Source organism: Limulus polyphemus, unplaced genomic scaffold (genome assembly GCF_000517525.1).
Source record: "Limulus polyphemus unplaced genomic scaffold, Limulus_polyphemus-2.1.2 Scaffold445, whole genome shotgun sequence".
NCBI classification, from domain to species: Eukaryota; Metazoa; Arthropoda; class Merostomata; order Xiphosura; family Limulidae; genus Limulus; species Limulus polyphemus.
The window spans coordinates 131,432-138,323 of NW_013666055.1; the positions used below are offsets into that span (position 1 = coordinate 131,432).

The window sequence follows — 6,892 nt, forward strand, 5'->3', positions numbered from 1 at the left end:
CAGGATTTCGAAAGTATGGCACACAAGGCTTACCCAACAGCACCACCCAATGTCCTCAAGCTGCTGCTGATGGATCAGTTTGTAGACGCCTTGGACAGTCCACAACTGAAGATACAAGTGAAGCAAGCACACCCCTCTACTATGCAGGATGCAATGGCCAGAGCTCTTGAATTCGAAACCTATGTTAAGTCCAGCACAGAGGTACCAAGGTTGGTACAGTCATCAGGATTCAAGGTCAAAAAAAAAGGTCAACTTTCAAAGAAGTTTGAGGGACTTTGCTGGCACTGGAACAAACCTGGGCACAAGAGAGCACAATGCTGGCAACTTCAACACAGGGAAGATGCCACGGCAGGAAAGGCTGCTACCCAGAAAGATTGTTGGAACTGTGTAGAGCAAGAACATATGAGGAGTCAGTGTAAGAAGAATACTACCAATAAGTCAGCCTCGGGGAGACCAGTAGTGGTTGGTGTTGAAGGACGCCCACAAAACCCCATTGTGAAAGTCTCGACAGCTAAGTGTGAAATGGCAAGCACACACAGTGTCTATGTGACAGGAAAGCTGGATGGCCAAAAGTGCAACTTTGTCATAGATTCTGCATCTCAGCTGTGAGTATCAAGGTGCTAGATCACAAAGGAGTACCAGAAGCCATACAGAAGCTCCGTGGTGTGACAGGACATTCTGCCAGGTTGTGGGGACCAGTGTGGGTAACTATTGAGCTCATGGGCATAAAGGACAGACAGAAAGTATACTTGGCTGACATTGAAGACCAATGCATATTAGGGTTGGACTACTGACTACCGAGGAAGTGTGTAATTAATTTTGATAAAATGACGTTTGGGAATTCAGGTAAGTGTAAAAAGAGAGGTTGAACTATAGCGTGTGTTTAAGTTAAAATGACTGTGGAAATTAAGTGTGTTGCAAAGTTGTATTGAGAAAGAATAAACTTGTTTTATTTAAGAAAGGACTTGTATTGCTGAAGTTTTTCGGAAAGAATTTTTACCGAAAATTAACCAACGACCAGAGACGTAACAATACTAAGCCAGACTTCACTCTAAGAGTAAACTACAAAATGTAATATATTTTTCTTTTTGTTGTTACTACGAGTAGTTTATTTCAATGCTCTATCATAATAAGCAATTGCTTGCTTTTATACATTCTGAAAAAAATTTAAAGTCTCAGCAAAATTATTATTTTTATTTAATTGAACTGCTCTAGCGCCTGTGGAAAGTCCTTTCGTACACGAGCCGATGCAGCAGGAAAAACTGCGTTGTTGATGAATTAATCTCCCATGTACAGAATGCCTTTATTAAAACGGAAACGTTTAGTAAATATATTTTTAATCAATTACAATAAGATGACAATGTTATGTAAACCGAAACTGAAGACAGGTGTATAAAAATTTGTATACCTGTATTCATCATAATTTCAGATGAAAGTTGTGCTGAATAAGTTTACTATTAGTATTAGTACCAGATTGTATTTCTTTGATGAATGTATCTTATTTATTTTCAAAAAATATTGTTCTAAAAACAGAACAGGAAAATGTTTTATCTATGACATAGTCGAGGTCGTAGCTATTGCTGACTGCACCAGTTCTATACCTAAACTAAAAATATAAACTGGCAGAATATTTATTTCTAATATATTTCTGTTGCAGACTGCATAATAAATCTAAACATAATACGTAAGGGTATTTCGAGGCATTTGTTTTTTTTTTATGCAGGAACATTTTACCCAGGAAAAAATTCTCATCCGGGAACTATCCCCTGAAAAAAGTCTCAAACACTATTACGTTGATCCTTGAGATCAAGCCTAGGTTTTTTGCATTGGTGATATTGTTTTATATTGATCTACATAACCGTTTTATTAAAGCCCAATTATTAGTATCAAGCTATTTATTGTATAAAGAAAAATTCTGATTCCAACATATTAACACGTAAAAACAAGAATAGATATTTAGATACGTTATTCATAATCTTCATGGCACAGTACAAAAATAAGAGTGAATCGAACTAAATTATGTTACTAATATAACTAATTTATAATGGCTGAGTCTGAAAACTCGTCGTATCTCCCCGCTGATCATATGGAACTGAAAAACTTGGGCGAAGATTGCATTCATATTAAGAACGACCACGAGTCCTAAGGTTTATGCAATCTCGTCTTTAGTTTAACTTTAAGTAAGAGGAGGAAAATGTTCAGAGTGAGATGAAGTCCGAGCTTGGACTTTGAGTAATATATATTGTTATTAATAACCGGTCTAGGTATGAAGATATATAACTTCACTAGATTGTTTTTAAACTTTATGTGGATTTTCAACATAATAAATGTTGTAATGACTAAATTAACAAGGGCAGAACCAGCTGTTTTGTTAAGGGGGAGGTTTATCTGCCAGCTCATGAAAATCTTTGAGAAAAGTTTTATTCTTTATTAGATCAGAAGGTACTTTTGTTTAGTGTAGTCCACAGAAAAGGGGATTGTACAGAATGTTGTCCTAGGTTCTAAATTATATACCTACCCATTGAAAAATTAAACCCACTCTTTACTGTTAAGGTAATCATCTATTCCTCCTTTAAGCTCTTCTGCAGTGCTGGCATTTACTACTGCCAACAGTAACTTATTCCATAAGTCAGTCACCTGTTAGAAAAATTTAACTGTCTTAATGACTGGAGCATAGCCTGTCTCTCTTTTTTTTTTTTCAAATCTTAAACTCATCCATTAGCATAACTAGGTTACAAAGGACCCCAGGGCAAAAACCTTTGTTGTCCCCATCATGTTTAAATTTTTGTCTGTGTTTCAGAATACTTCCCTTCAATTTCAATATTGAAAGTTAGAAGTACTAACTTTAAAGGGGCCTTGAGCAACTACCCTACCTATCATTCTGCCACTGGTTTCACCATATTCCAAATGTGATACAAGTCAGATGATTTAATCCTATTGAGGCCCTATTGAGTAATTAGGAAGATCACCTCTTACCCTTCATTTCTCATTAGAAAATAAGAGATCCATAACCTATCCCTTTAAGATAATCCTTACATCCCTGGAATCATCCTAGTAGTCCTTTTCTGAACCCTTTCAAATAAGTCAATGTTGTTTCTTAGGTAAGACCATAACTATACACAGTATTTCAGTTGAGGCTTAACTACTGTAGTGATTTGTATAAAGATAATTAACTCTTTTGACTTCAATATTTATTGAAATATATTCTAAAATTCTATCAGCTTTACTATTAGCAACAGATCACTGCTTGGATCGTTTGAGTGACTTATCCACAATTATGCCATGATCCATTTCTTCATTATGCTATTGAGATGGTCCCCATCTATATCAAATGTGTGATCCAAATTATAAACCAAATGCATTATCTTACATTTACTATAATTAAAGGTCATTTGCTAAATTTCTGTCCAACTTACCAATTGATCCAAATCATTCAGTATCTAGAAATATCAAAGAGTTGAATGTGACTAACACATTTTACCAATATACTAATTATCCCCTATCAGTATCGTTAATGCAAGTAAGAAAGAGCAAAGGCCAATGAGGTAATCCACTAATAGCAAGTGTCCACTTTGTCTGGACTTCATTAATAACAACCATTATCTTTCTAAACATCTGACAATTCAATTATCAAGGTTTTTCCTGTTCCAAACTGATGTGATTTTCTTATCTAATATTTTATGTGTCACCTTATCAAAACATTTTTTTAAAATCTAAGAACACCAAACCTACAACCTTTTCTTCCTCTGAATAATAAGTAACATCCTTGAAGGAAAATAGAAAGACAGGTTAGTAAGGCAAGGTTTTCCTTTGGTGAATCCATGTTGGCATTCATTTATGATATCATATTTCACTAAATTATTTTGTAAAGCTACCTTTATTAAATTTTCTAAACTTTTTCTCACTGCAGAAGTAAGACTAACTGGCTATACTTTTCAGGGCAACTCTTAACACTCCTTTAAAACCCTGGGGAAAACTTTGTATGGCTCTGGTGCATTATCTACTTTTAATCATTTTTTCTTATAGAATGCTCTATCAGGAATAGTGCTAATATCTTGTAAAAATCAACAGAAGACATTTAAAAACTCATAGATTTTGTAATCTTTAACAATAACTTTGCCATTACCATCCTTTAAACTAAAGGCCAATTAATTCCCAGTCTAACATTTTGCATGCCTTTAACATACTTAAAAAAAACTCCTTAGTTTAGATATTATCAACAAACTGTTTCTCGTAAGCCCTTGTGGGCTTCCTAAGGTATCAGTATAAATGCTACTATTGACTTTTTTAACCAAATTTATTATTATTCATATATCAGTAATCCCCATTAAATCATAATTTTCCATATCACCTAGAGCCATGAACTCTCCTGTTCTGTTTGTAATACTTATAACATTACAATAATGGCTATTAAATTTAGTCTTGACCTTATCATATTTATCTTTAAAATTTCAAGACTTATCTTTAAAACTATTAGTTGACTTGTTATGCTCTAATCTCCTTTTTGCTTACTCCTTATTGCCCTAGTTATCAATCTATTTGTTTCTAATTTCCAGATTAGTTTGAACTATCTTTGATGAACATATTTAGAGCTTTCTTGAACAATCTACTACTTAACCTTAATTAAATTAAATATAATTTACCCTTAATCTGAAAACTATCCCACATATCCAGTCAGCCCACCTTTTTGCTCTATAAGCATATTTCTGATTACCTTTCATTTAAGCCTTGGACCTTGCTGAGTAATTCATACCTGCATGTAGCCAATGAGAGCACTCGTAAAAGTGCCATATATTTATTTCTGTCCTTAAACCTCCGGAGGAGTTCTGTATACTTAGAGATCATCTCTTCTGATTTACAATTTCCAACACCATTTGCTCAGACATGCACCACAAAAAGAGAATGTTCTCTGGTACCAGCAACTAAACCATCAACATGCTGTATAATCTTCTGTACTTAAGCACCTGGAAAGCAAATTCCTAGACTTTTTATTTTTCCCACTACTAATAACTATCTGAATATTTAATGAGAGAACCCTCCAGAGGGTTGTTATAAATGGATTTCCGTCAAACTGGATTAATGTTACAAGTGGGGTACCTCAGAGCTCAGTTTTAGGATCTTTGCTCATTTTTATTTACATAGATGATGGAATGGTCAATAAATTATCTAAACTTGCAGATGATATTAAGGTCTTGGGTGTTGCTACCTGTGAAGAGGATGCTACTGATTTACAAAAGGATTTAGATAATTAGAGAGTTGAGCAAATAAATGGCAGATGTGTTTTAATTATAATAAATGCATCAGGGTTATCATAATTTGAATAATAAGTATCATTTGGATGAGAATAACCTTACAGTCTCATGAATGAAAGTGATCTTGGTGTAATAGTTAATCAGTCTCTAAAGCCATCCAAGCAGTGTGCTGTTGCTAGTGGTAGGGCAAATAGGATATTAGGTTGCATCTACAGAAATATTGAATACAAGTCTAAAGAGGTTATAATTTCATCGTATGGGTCACTGGTTAGGCCACATTTGGAGTATTGTGTTTAGTCTTGGGCTCCTTACCTGAGGAAGGACATTAAATTCTTGGAAAGGGTTCAGAGGAGGGATACTAGAATGGTGCATGGGATGGAGGAGTTGTCATACCAGGAGAGGTTGAGATCTTTCAAACTGTTTTCTATTGAAAAAGGAAGAGTCAGAGGGGATCTGATTGAGGTGTTTAAGATTGCAAGGGGAATTGATAGTGTTGATGCATCATCTTTTTTCATACTTAACAGTGAGAATAGTAGGACTAGGGGACTAAGATATACATTTTGGCAGAGTAGGAGCCATCCTCAGCTAAGACAGCTTTATTTTTTGAACAAGGTGGTTGGCTTTTGGAATGGGTTTCCTTTGGATGCTGTAGAGGCAGTAAATTTAAGTGTGTTTAAGAGAAAGCTTGTTAACTATAAGGGCTAGCTTTAAGATTATTTTAAATTTATTTATTTAATAGTTATAGTCTAGTTTAGAGGATGGGACAGCTGAGATGGGCCAATAGGACCCTTGTTGTCCCAAAAGTTATGTTATGTTACTTGAACCTCTAACTTATCTCTTTCCTCATTGCATGCATTTAATGGTTCAAATTTATTAGAAACTGGTACCTGAATTAGTTGTGATAAACAAAAGTATGTATGAAATTCATTTTTAAACAGTCACAAGGATGACATCAAAATTTCTCAATTCTCATATAAACTAATGTAGAACTAACTAGTTATCTTATATATAGTTTAAAAGTAAAAGAAAAAACTGCAAACCCTTGAAATTATGTACTAAAAGTCATAGAAATAGGAATTCCAAATTCGTAGTGTACATTAAAGTTGAAAACTGTGAAATTGGAATTCACAAGTGTGTTTATATTCCTTTTATTATATAACTGACTCCAACTGAATTTATGTTTCACATTTTAATGTCAGTTTAAATGAAAGTCCACTACTATCTTTCTGTTTACTTTTAGTTAGAAACTGCAAATACATGTGAGCTAACTAATCACTTAATGTAGACAACTTCATTGATTATACTTGAACATATTGTTACGACAGTGGAAGTCACGTGATGCTGGTAATACAGCATGAGATTCTCAAGGATTTTGAATTTTCCTGGCAACTCTAGTCTGTTCTAGGCACCCTCTTTTTTAGTATATAAGCCCAGCAAATAAAGCAGAGATATAATTGCAGGTAGATAGAGAGATGCCAATTGGGATTAGCAATGCTCCAGCAACATTTGAGAAGGTGATGGAAAGAGTACTGGAAGGCCTACAATGGAGGATAGCCCTAGTGTATCTGGATGATGTCATTGTGTTTACAACAACATTTGATGAGGAAATGTCCCGGTTAGAAGAAGTATTCAAGCGTTTG

The 6,892-nt window shown here is 34.5% G+C and overlaps 1 long non-coding RNA gene across 2 annotated transcripts in view; it reads left to right on the top strand.

The window, feature by feature from the left end:
* Positions 1-1,223: 1,223 nt before the first annotated feature.
* The window catches only part of LOC111085526, a 13,974-nt gene continuing 8,305 nt past the window's right edge, over positions 1,224-6,892 (top strand). For both annotated transcript variants that reach the window (XR_002610351.1, XR_002610350.1), the window contains exon 1: positions 1,224-1,324. This is a non-coding gene — a long non-coding RNA (uncharacterized LOC111085526). The remainder of the gene's footprint in view (positions 1,325-6,892) is intronic.